The following is a 19,417-nucleotide window of genomic DNA, read 5'->3' as shown; positions in this document are numbered from 1 at the left end:
GGAAGCCTCTACCATGCATGCTCAGGTTTATAACAAACACACTGTTTTTTCTCTTTTGAAAGGCCCTTTTGAGGATCAACATTTCAGCTCCTGTAGATTGGACCTTTTCCAAATCAAAAAAGCAGGTGGGCCAACCATTCTCTTATAAGATAAGGAATATGGGTCATTTCAATTTATGTGATTTTTTTAAAATTATGGGGTCATTTGGGGTCACCTATTTCTGAACAGGGGAACAGTTTTATGTTTAAAAAAAACACCATGCAAAAATCCTTTGTCCAGACTTTCCCAATTTTGGCACACATTAAAGAAAATAGTTTTTGCTAGAACTATGGAAAATTTGGTGCTAATCCAAAGCCCAGTGTCAAAGATACACATTTTCTTTTGGTCTGCTCCCATTTTCAGAATTGCCTTATAGAATTATTTGCTCTACTGCACAATATCATAGATGGATTCTTGTACAGCTATAACTCTCACTCACTATTTGACAACAAAGACTATGATTTCAACATCTAAGAGAAGTAATTAATAGTCTCATTGTGGGGTGACAGTGGATATTGAAAGGTGTTACAGGGTTCCTTGCTTGCCTTAAAAACTTCACCCTGCCTGACAAGGGCATACACAAAGGAAATAATATTAAATGAAATGAAAGGTGAAATACATTCTTAATTTAACAGTTCACAGGAAATGACGTTTTCTCACAAGTGAGAATAACTCTCTTGACTCAGTCCAGCTGCTACAGGGTTGAGCCTTCTTTTATTATAAGCAAGTGACCCAGATTTCTTTCTTTAATCTGTCATTCTTTGACAGCACACACAGGGCCTAACACATCCTAGTCAGGTGAGGAACATGCAAGTTAACATTGCACAGAAAAAGACCACAATCCGATGTAGAGTTCCAATACTCAAAATCTACTTGAAAGAAAGATACAAATTGCATGTATGTATTAGTAAATTCATTAGGACATTCCCATATTAATTATGAACTGGACTGCAGCTTTAACAATTCTTAGTTACCCACCAAAGTGTAATTACATCTTTCGCTCAAAATGCCCACTAAGTTGCAATATTTCAATTTCAAGCAATTTAAATGCTATTGATCAATGGTACTGAAGAGGATTAATTTTTTGCAATAGCAAAAATGTCATAAGCAGCCCCATGTGCAATCCCTCTCTTCTACTGGATACAGAATCTTATCATTACAATATGAGAAATTATGGTAGTGGGGCTTCCCTAAGCAGCAGCAGACAGAACTGATTTCTGGATACAAATGCAATAATTCAATCTACTACCAAAGCTGGACACAATTCAAAGCACATGTTGCTTCTTAAACACAGCATTGTTTCTGAGAGTTCTTGTAAGAGAGTAAATTGCCGTCAAAAGTATAGCTTCCTCAACCTCACCATGCAGTAACAGGAAGTGAGCTGGATACTGTGGTACTTTAGCAGCAGTTGTATTCCACAGGGAAGGAAAATGATATACCGTATTTTTTGCTCCATAAGACGCACCTTACCTTAAGACGCACTTAATTTTTAGAGGTGGAACACAGGGAAAATATATTCTGAACCAAATAGTGTAATAAAATATTTAATAAACTATAACAGAATAACATTTGAACCATGTAAAGTGAACAGCAGTCAACAGTGGCATTAATATAGACCATTATCAGCCAGTGATAAGACCTATACCACTCTACCTATATTTTACATTTCCTTTCATCCACCTCCTCCCCATGCTTAGAGAAATGTCTCAATGACAGATGAGATTGTTGTGCAACTCTGCCCAGTTACAGCTCAAGCCTATATTGTTAGAAATGGTTTGTCTGATCTGGCACTGCATTGAGGGGTCCCTTTTAGTTGTGTGGAGGATAAATAGTGGAATTAAACTATTTAACAGCTGGTTTTCCTTATTTACTTTAGGCTATGCAAAAGAACAGCAACACAAAGCTTAACCTGATCCCATTCACCAGGAGTAGCACATGCTCAGCATAAGACCAAATCTCCATTTTCTGACACAATTGAATATTTATAGCATGCAAGGCACAACAGGTTAGGCCACACAAAGACATGAACAATGTTCTTGATGAGCCAAAAACACTGAATACAAACTATAGCAGCTGAAATCAGGAAGCAGGTACTGTAATCCAGTTAGAAGTCACGAGGCACAGTTAGTTTCCTTGCTGCAACACCCTTTGGAAATACATTCTCTATTAGATGCCAAAACTAATTGAAAAGTTTGCAAGTTGAATCCAGATTTCCCATAGAAATGCATTGAAAATTAATTAATGCATTTTTATAGGGGGGAAAAGGTCAGAAACTTTAAAGAAAGTAAACAAAGTCACTTACCAGGTACTGTAGACTGAGCCTTGCTCTTCACAGTGCCTTGGTAGACCCCAAAACAGCAAAAAAAGAGCCCCAAACAGCTAAAAGCCAGCAGGCAGCCGGCAGCCATTTTGTGCTCTTCTCTGCTCCTGCTCCTTTCCCCTCCCCTCCCCACCTAACAGCTGATCGGTGCTGGTCTGAACACTTCCTAGGCAGCTTTTAAAGCAAGTATGCACGTTTCTACACAAGCAGGTTTCAACTCAAACGGAGCACCTTTTCACCCAAGCACTAACCCCAAACAAACAGCTTTTAAACTAAATTTTACATTTTAAAATGACAATACCAGGCAGTCCCAGGTCTCTCTCCCAGCTCTCTAACTGCTTGGACTAGCAAGGAAGCAGACAAGCAGCCTCTTCACTAACTGAAAGTTTGAATTTCCCCGCTTTCCCTCCATATTAGGTATGCTAATATCTGTGCACTGGAGGATTGTGGGAGGAACATCCAGCCCCTGATGGGGGTCCTGTGGGGCACCCCAAAACACTGAGTAGCTCTCTTGGCCTCTTTCGGGACTGGGGCTGCACAGCCCTGTTCTGATCAGGAGGTGCAGCCAGGGGGTCACCATGCCTTTGGGGGATAGGGCACAGAAAGGGGCAGGAGGTTCAGAGGCCTTTCCAACTCATACCTAGCAGGGGAGATACCGTGATCATTAAAGTGGTTTTCCCAGGGTGAGGCTCATCTATTGCACTTTGGATGTGCTGACCTCTGTGATTTCCCTAAATGTGGGGAAATCAACTGCCTAATTGGGGGACAGTGTTTGTGGTTTCCCCTGATTTTTCTAGAATTACTCTTTGTCCTTGGCTGTTTTCACTGCCTGCTGCCATAGGCCTGTTGGCCTTGCTGGTTTTCCAGGTGGGCTCCAGGAAGCAGATACTAGAAAGCCAGCAGTGCAGAATGGTGAGTTCCAAACAGCAAGCAGTCTCTGGTGCTAGTTCAGAGGCCTCCCAGCATAGTAGTGGGGGGCTTCTGGGTGGTGGTGGTTGAACCCCCTTTTTGCTATATTCGTTCCATAAGACGCACATACTTTCTCCCCCACTATTTGAGGGGGGAGTGCATCTTATTGAGCAAAAAAATACGGTAATAGAACTTCCAAGTCAATGCCTCATCATACCAGGCCACACTCCTGCAATGGGGAGAGAACAGATGCTGGTAATGATGGTCCATGGCACGTAGCACCCAGCAGCAGAAGGTATGACAAGTAAATACATAAAATAAACTAGAAATTCTGAATGGGTCACACTGTGCCCAATCCATATTCACAGAGCCATTCATTAAATATGTACGGTATAGTGAGATCACAAAAGCCTAGCCAAATTGTGCCTATCCCCTTAAAAATGCTGTCAAACCAAAGACTCAGTATCCAAAATCCCGTTGCATAACTCTGCAAGCACACTGGGAATGACATCACCAGCAGTGGCAGACTGCCACTAACTAAAGAGTTCCTGTTCAATTCTGTGTTGCACAGAACTGTGAAAATGGAGAAGGAACACTTTACTGTGGACCCTTGATGTACATACGGCTAACGTGCGTACTTTCCGAGGCACGGACTTCTCCGGCTGCAAGATTTCCAATAGACTTGCGGCCGGAGAACTGACCTATGGACCGGAAGGGGGAGGCGGGGAAAATGCTAAATTCAAATGTGGCACTTTCCCCACCTCCCCTTTCTAGTCCACAGGCCACCGTGCCTCCAGATGCCTTCCAGGGCTTCTCCACCGCCATGGGAGGCCTCTCGGAGGTCCCCCCGCCGATCGAGCCTCCAAAGCACAATCGGCGGCAAGAGGGACCTCCGCAGGCCGTCCTCGCTGCCATGGGAGGCCTCTTGGAGGCCGCCCAAACCCGCCAACACAGGCTTTCCCAGGGTGGACCGGGTCTACCAGGGGAGGGCTTCTCCCGGTAGGCCTGATCTACTCCCCAGGAAAGCCTGGTAAACCGGGCCTACCAGGGGAGAGCTTCCCCCAGTAGGCTTCGTTTACCCCCTAGGAAAGCCTGGGAAAGCCTACGTCAGTGGGGGTGGGGGACCACAGAGAGGCCTCCGTCAGCGGCGGCGAAGCCCTCAGAGGCCTCGGGCAGCAGCGATGGCGGCAGCGAGGGACTTCCAAGAAGCTTCGGGCAGCGGTGGGGAAGCCCTTCAAGGCCTCTGGCAGCAGCAATGGCAGCAGTGGAGGACCCCTGGAAGGCATCAGAAAGGTAAGGTAGTTATTTTCATTTTTTGTAGGGGGGGGTGTTCTTGGGCTGGTTACGGATTAAATAGTTTTCAATGCGTTCCTATGGGAAATGCATTTTCAACCTATGGACGTTTCAACCTACAGACACTGTTCCAATACGGATTAATTCCATAGGTCGAGGGCCCACTGTAATTTGGGGCAACTCACTGCTGTTGGTAATGTAATTCCCACCACAACTGTGGAATTGTTCACCAGGATACTGGCCAATTTCTTTAATATTAAGCTAGAACTGTCCACTGATTACCTACAACACAGAGCTTTGATGTTATAAACAAAAGTCTAGCATGGCAACCAGGAAATAACTTTGCTTCTTGCCTCTTCCCCAACACAGAAGTGTGAATAACAAAAGAAAACAGAACACAACAAACTAAAAAGAAAGGGAAAGTGTTATGATACCTTTCAGTCAAAAAAAGTCTGTTGCAGTGAGCTTTCATGGACCAGATTCTACAGTTTCAGTTTCAAGACATGGGACTGCAATCCATGAAGGATCACACAATAAATTTGTTAGCATTAAAGGCATCGTGAGAGTTTTGTCATTCTTGTTATACATACTGAAACAGCTTATTTACTTCAAGCACTTGCCTATCAGTAATTTTCTAGGATTTCTTGTTCATGTGACCTTCAATGGTTGAATCCATCTGAACTTTCAGTTATATTGTATCCACAAAATAAAGGCCAAGTGATTACCAACTGTGAGTTGCTGGCATTCATAAGCATAAAATACATTCAGATAGAATGGCAAAGTAGAGAAGATATCCCAAAGCCTGGTCCATCATTAACAATTATTTATGCAAATTAATTGTCTATTTAAATTGCTTATAACCAGATCATAGAAAAAATTCATTTAATTTGAAACTACAGAAATACCTTGTAAACAGCACCTTCACTAGCCAGTGACCCATTTCAGGACTCAATGAAAAGTGTTGGTTTTGACCTATAAAGACAACTTGGCTCCAGGCTATCTGATAGACCATACGAGTCTTCTAGGATTTTAAGATCCTTTGGTGTTCCAGGACTGGATAAATATTTGACATTTCTTTCTGTTGTTAAAAATACTGTAATTTATTTTCAATTGTTTTACCTTTCTTTTAAAATGAATTGTGAGCTACCTTGCGTGTCTCTATTGGAAGAACAGAGGGGCATCAAATAAACAAATTAAAGTCTATCTATCTGTTCCCCAGAGCCCAACAAGATGTTTCCTGCAAGCAAATAAGCATGAAATAAAGAGCCAGAACTTTCCCAACATTAATGCAAAAAAGCTCACTAACTGCTGTAGATGGGATAACAATGTATCAATACTACACAGCTAGCGTTTTAAAAACTTAGCTTTTTGACAATTTACATTTTAAAAATCTATTTTTTAAATTTAAATCATGATTTAAATCAATTTGGATTTTTAAAAATCATTGATCTTTATCCACCCTGCTATGCAGGGAAGGATGTACCCAAATGTGCATCTCTCTCATCCTACACTTGTAGGAGTGAAAGAAGCAAAACTGGTAATAGGTGCACAATGGTTAAGATGATGCCTAGAAATCTCTTCTATTACTAAACATATGTGTACACAATACACAGGTTTTATATGGGTAGAAGTACTATGTTTGTGGAAAGCAACTTTTCTTTGAAGAAGTTGGAAAGGGGAAGATTAATGGGGCACCCCCTCCAGTAGTCACAACATTTCACTGTAAAATCAAACCTACCATTGTGCATTACGCAAAATCACCATTTGAACAGCTGCAAATGCACAAACTAAAAGAACAGCCAGGAAAACTTATCCTAACACACTTAATGTTTTGTTATTGCCCCAAAATGTGTCCCATGCCATTCTTCTGTAAACTATCATCCTAATAAGCCAGAGCGACTTACTCTCTTTATAAGCAGGATGGTCCTATTTGAAAAAGACACTGGAATTCTCACTGGGTTTGAGAAATAGAAGACATGTACTTGGAACCCTAAACACAACTCTAATCCGAATGCTCACCATCAGTATACTGGAATATAAAATATCCCCAAATTCAAAACAAGTTTTTCTTCTTAAATCTTGGTGCATGGGGATTAAAAGTATTCAGACCCAGCTGGCCTGTATTACTCCATATGTGCCTTTTTGGCTTCTAAGATCTTTCAGGGAGGCCTTTCTCTCAGTTACACCACCCTCAGAAGCTCATTTTACGAGGATGCAAGAGCGAGCTTTTTTCATAGCTGCTGACAATGTACTTCCACGAGAAGCTTCCTTCTTGTCTAGCTTGTGGGAGGTAAATACCTTCATTTCCAGGAAAAGTTTTAAATTGTTTGGCTAAGTGGATGCATTTGCTGAATTCTGCCATTTTGATACATGTTTTAAAGAGTTTTTAATACTTATATATATCTATATAGATAGATATAGCAGTATTAAAAACCATCATTAAAAACTCTTTAAAACATGTGTACACACACACACACACACACACACACAACGTTACTGTAAGACTCTTGTGGCGCAGTGGTTAAACAGTAGTACTGCAGTGAAGATTCTGCCCATGACCTGAGTTTGATCCTGGGCTTAAATAGCCAGCTCAGGATTGACTCAGCCTTCCATCCTTCTGAGGCAGTTCACTGAGTGCCCAGCTTGCTAGAGGGGCAATGGGTAGCCAGCATAATTAAATTGTGTAAACCACCCACAGAGACCTTTAAGCACTATGGGGCAGTATATAAGCACCACACTTTGCTTTTTTGTGCTTTTACTTGTGACTATTGTGCTGTCCTGGAAAAGACCCTGATGTTGGGAAAGTGTGAAGGCAAGAGAAGGGGACAACAGAGGACGAGATGGATGGACGGTGTCATCGAAGCCAGCAACATGAATTTGACCAAACTCTGGGAGGTAGTGGAAAACAGGAGGGCCTGGCGTGCTCTGGTCTATGGGGTCATGAAGAGTTGGACATGACTTAACTAAACAACAAATTGTGCTGTTCTAACTAATTGTGAGCCACCTTGATTCTGCTAATAGCAGCATATATAATATATAACAGACAATATAAGTATAAACAAAATTATCATTTAAGTCACAGATATGCTGAATGTTGATACATTTCAATAATACAAGGCACAGTTAGAAGGTGGAAAGAATCAAACATTCCATGCATATGGAGAAGAAACACTAATTTCCAGCTAGCTTTTTACACCCAGGAACTAAATGGAAACAAATTACATTCTAGAGGCAGAGATTTCTTTGCATTCATATTTAAATAATTCCTAATTCTAGAGTATATGGGGTAAACAACATTCACTCTAAGCTGTGTAGGTGCATGGCTGCACAGCAAAATATTGGTGCAGCATACCCGCAGTTAGTGTTGCTGCTCATTTGGTTCTGCTTGTGGCCAAAACTTTGCATGTGCAGCACAGGGCTTCCACTCAGTACCCATGAAAAATTAGAGGCAGCACTGGCAGTAAATCAACTACAAAACAAAAATTAAAAAAAGAATACTACATAATGTATATGCGGTACATATTAAAAGTAACATTTTCAAGACATTCAATTTTTTTCCATCCTGAGATCATCTAGGGTAGCTTAAATTATAAGAATGGCATTAGACACACAGACACAATAAGTGATCCTTGAGGAAGAATGTTAGCGTGGATCTGTAATCAGCTTGCCAAATGGCTAACCTAATTTTTAAAACTGCCTATGATGCTGGAATCAGCAAGCAAGCTTAAAATAATCAGCCTAGGGGGGTATTTACAGCTTGCTGTCACCTTTACTGTCACTTTGATACTCATGCACCTGATTGGGAAATCAAAACTGTATTATTACAAGTATTCTGACACAACAAAGAACAAAGTAATTTAAAATGACAAGAGAGTATTGACAATAAAAGTTGTTGGATTTTTATTTGAGACAGTATACTGTGATGGGTGGAAACAATCTGTGGTTCTCCATTGACTAAAAAATCTAGACATGCTTATGTTTCTACTGTATATTAAAGAGTTCACTACAGGGTTTACATATTTTAATTGATGCTGCTTATGAGGATATTTTAATTAATGCTGCTGCTGAATGACAAAGCAACTTCTACCATGACTCATAAAACAGTATTTTTACACTTATAATTTATATATTCTATACTGTCAGTTTAGATATGATAAGATAAGATATTTATTTGTCATTGCACTCACAAGTGGGTGCAACGAAATGAGGTGCTCTTCCCCAAGGTAGAACTGGACAACACCACTACAAAAAAAGTTAAAATATACACAACACTCCTAACAGTCTCCCAAATTTAAGTGTAAGGGCCAGATACTTCCCCTGCTTGAATTTCAGCACTTGATCCTCATTTCTCTAAACCAGTCTTACTTCTAACAGTGAACCCATTGCTTTACTAATCAAAATATGAAACAAACTTGGTGTTGGTTTCACATCCTAGCTGAAAAACCAACATTTAACCATGATCCTGTTTTTAGATACTGTATAGCAGTGGTTCTTAACGTGGGCGATAATGCCCCCCAGGGGGCATTTTCATTTTTCAGGGGGGCGGTAGAACGAAAAGGGGCGGCGTGGGGGCGCTGGAGCAGAAGGGGGCAGTAGGGGGGCGCTGGAGCAAGCCAAACCTGTGAAGATGGCTGCAGCCTTTTTACAGTGTGCATGAATATATATTTTCCTCCAATTTTAATTTAGTTTCAGACTTTTTGTCTTGAAATTTTTAGTTCCTGCATTTGTTTTTATGCCCTTTTTATATTTCTTTTTGCGTCTTAAAATTCACTTGCAACTAAATCATTAAATGTTACTTTTTGGGGGGCATTTCATTTTCTTGGAATTTAATTTTGTTTTCAGGGGTCATTGGATTTAAGTGTCTTAAATAAACAAACAAACAAACAAACAAATAAGATATCATCACCGCGGGGAGGGGGGCGATGATAACTTCCTCAATGGCTCAAGGGGGCGTTTCTTTCAAAAAGGTTAAGAACCACTGCTGTATAGCACAAAACTGTGGCTGGTTTAAAGAGATCAGAGGGGAGGCATCAAAGTTAAGGGGAGAGAAGCAAGAAAAATGTAAAGGTCTACAAGAGTTTTCGCAATTAAGTAAAAACTAAGGCAATCTGCCAAATATTACTGAAGCTGACAAAATATTCCTGTTCATTCAACTCACTACATATATTACAAGCCAGGTGTCCCACAGAATTATGACTGGTCAGGGCATTAGTTGTGTTCATATCTGCCTTCTCTAGCACATAGAGATTTTTCTGCTTTTAGCACTTGCAATAATCCTCAGTGTCTCTGATGGTTTTCAAAACACAGCACAAAAGAAACTCCTTCATTCCTTATACTTCATCAGTTGAAACAGGAACAGAATTCTTCACCTGCAAACCCTAGTGCAAACTGAGAACTGAACTTTTCTTTCAGTCATCTGTGGATGTCAACAAATAAACAGCCTGCCTTCTTACTAAGTAAAACTTTCATTCCCTTCTCCAAATTTTGAAATGTGCACATAATACCCACCTCTGAGAGGATGGTGTCATGTTATATCAAAATTAGTCTGCTGGGTATCTGGCAGTAATTCCTAGCTGCTAATATCAGCTTAACTATGGCACTTGCAGAAATCTGTACAAGACTATGGACTCCACAATATGAAAAAGTGCTTTAATACCTATTGTAAATGCACACTTTTTGACATTATACCCATACCTAATCCTGAATATGAACAATTTTAAAACTTCCAGTTGTAAGTGACATTATTTTTATCAGGGCAAACATAAAACTAAGCTGAGGTTTGTTTGTTTTTTCTAGCCAGAGCTCCAAGGTGAACCAAGCAAGTAACTAGACAATAGATCAAAGGGTGCCATCCATTATAATTACTTGCTATCCCTTTGGAACATCTGCATATCCAAGGATAACTATAGACTGGGACTCCACACCATTGTGAATGTATAGTTTAAAATCTGATTATCGATGATCACCCAATAAAAATTCTGTTTTAGAAATGGAGAACAATACAGCTGTGTAACTGTCCCATGCCCATATTGTCCTAACACAATAGCACATTTATAAATGGCAGAAGGGGAAACATGATATACTGTTTTCAACATGTCTAAGGACAAAGTATATACTGAACCAAAAATTATATAATCCAATTCAGAATACTGTCCATAGATTACAAGGCAAAAAAGTAAGAATCAGGAGCATACTCATATCTATGAAAAATGGTTCTTATGTACCACAATAATCCAAATATCAAAAGAAAATTAGGAAATATGAGTGAAAAACAACATTTTTATTTAGAGGTTTAGGGAGCAGGGAAAAGAGGCCATCTCCTTTTTAGGGTTTTGCTCCTTAGAACAAAAATACTTCACATCAAAAAAGATAAGCGCATTTTTATTTTACCAACACCAGTTTCAGCCTGATTTACTAACCATTATTGGGATTCTCTGCTTTTGCTGTTTTCCCAACGTTTTTTTGTTTCACGTATTGCCAAATACGGAGGTATGTGAGCCTCAAGGTGGGGGAGGAGCCTTTAATACCTGAAAATTGCTACCAACGGCCCTGCCAAAAGGACTGAGGCTGTTGGTGGCAATTTTCAATCTTAAAACTCCCAAAGGCTTCCCTGGGTCAAAAGAGGTCCCATGGGAGCCTCAAAACCTAGGTAGCAGCAAGTGATATAGGAAATTTTTTATAAGCAATAAAAGCCCACTGCTAATGACATTGTCAGTCTTAACGGACATAACTTTACTCAAGAGGATTTTGGCAAATGGTATAATAGTATTAATTTGAAACCAGCATGTGAAAGTTTAAAGTTGTTTCACTTATAGTTAGGCAAAATTCAAAGAACAAAATGTCAACATTTGTTCCCCCTTCCGGTACTGTTTGTGTTGTGTTAACTGGGATCTAGGTTCCATGTACAATGGCCGTGTACTGAAAATATTTCTGAATGTGTACTTCTCAAGCTGGTGCCTGCAATAAAAAAAGCTCAGTTGCTTTGAGATATTCCAAGGCATACCCAAAGGACTAGTGTGGTTTCCTGCAAGTAAACAACATTTGCTCTTTTATGACAAAGACAATCAAGGACTGAAATATCTTAAAGTGCGAGAAAGCACATGAAAACAATACCAAACCAACTAGTCTAACTGGTTCTATTTTGAATTACTATGTGGAACAGCACAAAGACAAAAATATTTATGTCCTTACTTTCAGAAAAGCACAAACTAAAATGTAATTTTAGTTCCCTTGTGCAAGATATTCTGATTTCTACACAACTGATTTGTATGGTTCATTAAAAACAGCAGAAGAAGCAAACAGAAGAACAAGACAGACAATCTACTATAGCAGAATTATGCTCCTAACCTTTCAGGTGTTTACAGAACATTTTCTATTAGACAAATTAGTGCTAGGTCTTTTAACAAATGGAAGAATAGGTTTTATTTGACCACTAAAATATTAAATAAACAACAAGCTTTCTTTTAACAGCATTAAGGGAACCCATCTGTACAGGTGTTTTATAATAAGCAAAGTATTTTCAGAAGAAGAAAAAATCAGTTGCACGTTTTTCTCAAAGTTAAATTTAACTGTCATTATTTTATATATAAAGAAAAAAGAATCTGCAAACATTTCACATCAACAATAAGAAAAATGATTAGGAATAATCCCACCTAAATTTATTAATGATTTAAGTACAATACTTGTTCTCGTATAAACAATGAGCACATAAAGTGTTAGACATTCCATAACTGGGTATCAAAAGAGCTGTAGTTCTAACATGTCAACAAAGGTTTTCCTTCTTTCTTCATTTTCTCATAGACACTAAAAGCCACCCACAGATCCCCAGCACAACTTCCTGTACAATCTATGAAAGCAAATATTTTACTCCCCAAACTGTCCACATTTTTTAAAATCACTCTAGTGCTGATATACCAGGGATGCAAGATTAATATCTTATGAATTTCCCTTGCTGTCAGAAGATGTCAGATGCATTATGCTGGTGTCTAAGCGCCTTCCTTTCCCCTAGATCAGTGATGGTGAACCTATTTGAGCCCGAGTGTCCAAATGGCAACACAAAACCAAATTATTTATTTTAAAGTGCCAAGACTGCAATTAAACCTGAATACTGAGGTTTTAGTTTAGAAAAAACAATTAATGTTATTTACACATTTTGTCTGTCTGGTTCTTTATTGATTCCCCCAACTGATAGCTCTTTTAGAAAAAAGTCAAGTGCAAAATGCTACACTGAATTAAATACACCCTATTTAAAAAGCTTACTGTATTAAGTACATTGAAATCCTGAACTTGTTTCCTCCAACTTAAACCACCCTCAGAAAAACAGCTATACTGTATATAGGAGTGCAATTTTTTAAAGTGTATACCTACATGTTATACACTACATAGTGTATACACACATTTGAAATGTAGTGTTGGAGAAGAGATTTACAGATATCATGACTTGTCAGAAAGATAAGTAACGCAAATTAAGTGTGGACTTTCACTAGAAGCTAAAATAACCAAGCAAAGGGTATTGTACTGCAGTGGCATCATGAGAAGACAAGCTCACTGGAAAAGGCAGCAATGCAGGAAAAAGTGCAATGCAGTAGGAAAAGAGGAAGACTGCACATGAGATGGATTGACTCAATAAAGAAACCCACAGTCTTTTGTTTGTAAGACCTTTTGTTTCGGGTTGCAGTCAAAGCACGACCAGGAGCAGAGAGAGACTGGGATTCAGATTTGGGGAATAAACTATGATACTTTTGTCTGCTTTGGGGATGAGAAACAGAGAAACATGCTTGCTACACACTTCAGAAATATAGTCCCAGGTGTGTTGGTTGTCTTTTACTAGGTGTTTGCCGTTAGTGAGACTCTGCTAAATATTCCAGTTCTGCCCAGTTCAATTTAGAGTCTAAACAGAATCTTGAAATACTGTACTTGCTGTTCTCAGCAAAAATTGCAGAGCTAAATGCAGTGGAGATGAACTTTGGAAGGTTCATTTTTTTCATACTTTTATTTATATTTATTTATATTTCATTTATATGCCACCCCATTAATCCCAAGGCACTATTCTGGGCGGATTACAGACAATTACAAACCAGGACAAACTATGGACACTAAAATGTAACAGAAATAGCAATGACAAATCAAAACTATAAAAGCCAATGGCGCCAACACATTTTCACAATAAAGAGGACCAGATGGGAGGCACTCAGACAGGGTTGAATTGAAAAGCCTCCCTGAAGAGTAGTGTTTTTTAAAGCTCAACCCCCATCTCTGTTGTATGCATTTCTTATAAAAGCTACTTTTGTTTTCACTTCACCAGTTTGCTTTGCAGAGTATCCTGTGACTGGTCACATCTATCATGGCATTGTTTCTCAATGTTCCCAGTTTGGGGACCCTGGAAATCAAAAACAGAGTCTGGGGACTTTGCTGAAGCCTCAGATGATCGGGATCTAACCAGTGTCTTAACGAAGATCACCTAAGGAACCTGAGAAATGGCATAACTGAATTCAATTAAAGATAGGTGGAGGCATTCTGAATGTTATACTTAACCAATGAATGGATTAAGTACTCATACTGTTACGTCATCCTTTAAAAATCCAGAAAGATTAATGAATAATCATTTATCAAGCCTGTCTTCCTATAAACACCCTGGGAATAAGCACCATTGACTACAAGAGACTTACGCTTGTATAAACATGGATAGCATTGCATTTTAGAAGTGTTACATCACAGGATTGCAGAGCTCCATCCCATAATATATGGTGAAACTCTAATGATATATTTCTGATATAGTTCTATAATTATTATAATTTCTATAATTAATGCTGCCAAGTTAAAATCAATCAATCAATCTTTCTTTCAATCTTTCTTTCTTTCTTATGCTACCCACCTAGCCAGGCTATCTTGGGTAGTTCACAACACAATCAAACAAAAAATAATTACAAGTACAAAATAAATTCAACATATAAATCATAAATTATAACGACAATTAAATAATCACACAATAAAATATTAGATATTTAAATATTTCAAATGATGCAGAGGGCAGAAAAATCTTTTCATCAAAGGCTGTTTTAAAACAAACATGTTTAGGCTTCTTTTGTTAATTTCCCTACTTACCAGAAAAAGACACTGCAGGGCCATATTTTGGATTAAAAATAGAACTATGTGGAAAATGCCTTAAAATTACTTCAACCTTCCACTCTGTCCAACAGAAAGCAATCTGTAAGGCTGGCCAGAAAAAAATCAAGTGTGTACCATAATACAATCTTACCGAAATCCTTTACTGGGTACTTTTGAATGCACTGCAATCCACCAATTGTGATTAGCTTGTGATATCTTTTTAATTTTAGTTTTATGAGTCAAGTCTGTCTCTCTCTCTCTCTCTCTCTCTCTCTCTCTCTCTCTCTCTCTCACACACACACACACACACACACACACACACACACACACACACACACACACACCCCTACTCTGGAAGGTTCCTTTTTTATGGTTTTATGAAAGAATCAGTTTCTCATACACACATCCTCCCTCCCTCCCTCAATTTTCAGCAATCATTTCCATGAGTTCAGTATATCCCTGTTTCTTCTTATTACATTTAAACAAGTTAATGAATCCACCCGTCCCTTCCTTCCCGCCTTAACTGGAGCTTTCCCTCCTGCTTGCGGTCACTCCAGTGGAAGTAGTCATTCACAAGCTGGATTGACTGCCCCGGGCTGTTCTATAGCAGTAAACAATAAAGCAGACTTATAGTCAATCTCTAAAAGAACTGATTTACAAATGCCGCAACCAAGGAAGGTAGCAGGGATAGTTGGCTTACAATCATGCAATTTGAGGTTCAGCTGTGGGGGTGAGGGGAAGTGGAGGGGAGTGGGGTAGTGCTCCACTCGCATGCCCAGGGAGAGGTCTCTGCATGCCAGCTGTGGCACGCATGCCTTACATTCACCATCACTGCCCTAGATTAATGAGAATGAAACAGAATGAATGCAATGTGAAGTCATATCAAGGACTTCAAAGAATAGATTGCAAAGAGTATCTATAGTTCCACTGAATGTACAAAACCCTAACAGATGACAACTCTATGCTTTATGACAACTCTATGCTGATGTTTTCCATTATTTAAACTGTTGTACACGGGAACATACAAATCTATTCATGTGCTTTCAAGACTGCAATTCAATGCACTCTTCCCTGTGAATAAGATATACCCGGACTCAATGGGCCTTACCACACAGTAGGCCTGTACAGGGCTATACTACTTAGTATTTGAAAAAGTAGATGACAGTTGCAGAAACAGATGTATCTTTGAATCTTCCAGGTTGAAAAGGCAAACTTTCAATTTAAATCTTAGAACATAAGCCTAAGTTAGCTTTTTTCAATCAGCACTACAAATTGCTGGATTAGAAAATGCAAACAAAAGAGCTTCAATATGAAATCAAGCAGGGTGGATAAAAATCAGTTATTTTTAAAAAACTGATTTAAATCACAATTTAAATTAAAAAGCAATGGTTTATTTAAATCATCAAATATCTGAGTTTTTTTTTTAAAAAAACTCAATTGATTTGATTTAAATCACATGCACCCTGGAGTCAAGTTAAGAAAATCAGGCAAGATAGGTTGATACAGTTCCTGAGATGGGCACAATGCAGGCTGCTTTGTGCCACTATTTGTTGCGAATGAAACCAATGATCTAATATTTGTATTTTCCATGTGAAGATAAAAGCTATACATTCCCATATAACTCAACAACATTGGAAGTTTTAAAGATACGTAATATGTATTACGACAAGAAAAGGATGACTGTCTATTTTTTGCAAGGAGAACTAGTACACAAACAGTTAGGATCAGTGTCTTTAGTTATAGAACACCCTACAGTCTTTTTTCTTCCTCTCATTCTTCACATATAAATACTTATCTGGTGTACATGCAATTGTACTGACATACCACAGGTGATTTTTAATTCTAAAGTCTTTTAAACATCCTACCATGATTGTCAGAAACTAAGAAGATGGCATATAGAGAAACAAATCATTGATCCCAATCCAACTAAGTGTAGCAATAGCTATTTTTCTAATATATCCAAGAACTTCTTTTAGGTAAAAATTCCACTAGTAAAATGTATACACATGTGTTCAATAGCCCTATCAGTAGGTTATGTTGTCTTCTTCATCACACATTTTCCTGATGTATTTATTAAACTGAAATATTTTACCAGACCTTTCTCCTAAAATAGAACCCAAGATGTCCTACATCATTAAAAACACAATATTAAAAACAAAATCAGTAATTATTCAAATACTGAAAAATAATGAATAATATATTTTAAAGGTTAGGTAAAAGCATTACTAAAAACAGATTTAGAATTAACAAAATATAAACCATCCTAAGACTGGATCTAACTTATTATATACTACAGGAAACAAAAACTCATTTGCTTTGTGTATATTTATGATTCATGATTGTTTTCATTACTCAACTATTTAAAATAAGTATTAGCTGAGAACTGCCATATCACCATGAAGTCTTCAGTAATCTTTTCCAATTGGAAAAATAAAGGGAAATGAAAAAGAAAATCAACACTGAAATAGGAAAGTGATATAATCCACCCTGAGAAACACTGTGCAAATGTTTAGTTTTACGTTTACCGTATTTTTCCTGTATAAAAGAACACTTTTTACTTAAATAATTAGACAAAAAATTGGGGATCATTTTATACAAGGAAGGCAGCCACTTTCCCTGCCTTTTGCAAAGCCACAGGGTAAAGCAGCCATGAAAGGGCGGCACCCTTGCAGCCCTTTGATCCTGAAGCAGCCATGAAAGGGCATTAGCATCAAAGGGCTGCGATCCTGCCGCCCTTTCACAACTGTGTTATCCACTGTTACCCACTTTGTAAGCCCTGCGGGGCTTAGGAAGTGGGTAACACAGCCATGAAAGGGCAGCAGGATCACAACCCTGATCCTGAGGCAGCCATGAAAAGGCTTTAGGACCAAAGGGGTGCGAGCATGCAAATTTTCAAATTTGGGGGTAAGAAAAGGGGGGGTTGTCTTATATATTGGGTTGTCTTATAAACAGAAAAATACGGTAACTCATATTTTTGGGGAAAAAACCTTTTAAAACTATTATCACAATGTAACTAATAGTACTGATAAATCTAAATGTTCAGTTACACCCCATAACAGAACTTACTGTTATTCTCCAAACCAAATGTCATGCCAACTGGAAATAGATAGCAAATCTTATTTATATCCTGTTCCAGACTAGAAATAATATGCTATTGTTAATACAACCATGCAGCTCAGGTTTATTTCTCCAAAGAGATTCAATGTTGCTAGCTTCCCATGTTGAACTTCAGTAAAAAGCTTCAGTCTTCAAAAAACATTTTAAAAATAACTGACACCAGTTCCTCAGTTCTTTTTTTATCCAGTAGTTTGCTTTTCATGTTATTTTTAAATGTTTAGTTTCTTCACCTAATGCAGATGACAAAGGAATCCAAGGCAGGTGAAAAACCTGAGGAATCTAGAAGATGTGCTACAGTATATAAAAATGTCTTGCTACTGCAACAGCAAAGTCAGCAGATTCCCAGATTGTACCGCTACATCAAACAGCCAAAGATGTGTGCACTACGCAACACAGAAAGTAGTACTTTTCCCAGCATCAAATTCTAAGAGAGTTGCTTGTTTATTCATACAGCCAAATAATAACACTATCACTCCTTGCATTTCATTACTGCATGGCTAAGAGATCTGCAATAATGTGAACAGGCAATGTAACAACGTATAATTTTAAAAACATTAGCTGAAACCCTGTGTCTACAATAGAGATGACATCAATGGCAAATCATTGCTGATTATAAGTAGTTTCTGGGTGCAAATGATTTGTACACAATGCAATAAAGCCATGTGCAACTTTAAAATCCCAAAGGAAGTCTTTAATCAGCAAAAATTTGCCACCATCAGAACTGCACATGCAGAACTGAGCGACAAGATTTCAACTATCACTTTAAAGAGCAATTTTTTGGAAAATTGTATTCGTGAAGGCTTTCACAGCCGGGATTTAACGGTTGTTGTAGGTTTTTCGGGCTCTTTGGCCATGTTCTGAAGGTTGTTCTTCCTAATGTTTCACCAGTCTCTGTGGCCGGCATTTTCAGAGGACAGCACTAATTTTCTGGAAAAAGTTTTGGAAAATTAATGTTAACTGTGCTTTTTTGTAGTTTATAGTATTCCACAGATGCAATCTGAAGTTCAACTTATGGCAGAATAAAATGCCATCAATTATTTTTACATAAATATTTCCATACATATTTGAATTCCATACTTCCTTACAAAGGGATTACCTAATACATCCATGTGGAGCTCACTTCTTTCTAAAAAGCAAGTTTGATGTGCAAAACATCAGTAGGTGACAGTACTTATCTCTTATGATTTGAGAAGCTTTCTTTACTGATATCTTTATATCATCATCATCATCATAGAACTGCAGAGCTGGAAGAGAGAGACCCTACAGACCATCAAGTCCAGCCTCTTCTCAGAGAGGCACAGTGGAGAATTGAATTCCCAACCTCAGGCTCTACAGCCAGATGCCTAGAAAATAGGCCAGACTTTTTCAGCAGTTCAGTTCTAGAAATAGATGCTACTTTTAACAGAAAGATAAAAGGAGTCATCTAATATTTTTAAGTACCACAATGCGAACAGTTTTCAAAAAAAATTACAGTCATCAGCTAAAATACAACATAACATTCAATATCAACAGAATTAGGAATTTCTGATCTTCCTCCTCCTGCAGCCCTCTGTTGCACCAAAAAGCCTGTCCCAAAGGGCTTCAAGAGCTCCAGAACAGGTTTTGCATGTTTGTACCCAGAACTGGCGCTGT

The 19,417-nt window shown here is 38.5% G+C and overlaps 1 protein-coding gene and 1 pseudogene across 5 annotated transcripts in view; one reads left to right on the top strand and one right to left on the bottom strand.

Moving 5' to 3' along the window:
• Positions 1–19,417, bottom strand: part of CNOT2 (CCR4-NOT transcription complex subunit 2) — an 89,729-nt gene that overhangs the window by 62,293 nt on the left and 8,019 nt on the right. The window lies entirely within an intron of this gene.
• LOC140707833 (U1 spliceosomal RNA) lies at positions 2,992–3,146 on the top strand (annotated as a pseudogene).

The sequence above is a fragment of the Pogona vitticeps genome, chromosome 5 (genome assembly GCF_051106095.1).
Source record: "Pogona vitticeps strain Pit_001003342236 chromosome 5, PviZW2.1, whole genome shotgun sequence".
Classification (NCBI taxonomy): Eukaryota; Metazoa; Chordata; class Lepidosauria; order Squamata; family Agamidae; genus Pogona; species Pogona vitticeps.
The sequence above is the reverse complement of the archived record's forward strand: the minus strand, read 5'-3'. Positions and strand labels throughout refer to the sequence as shown.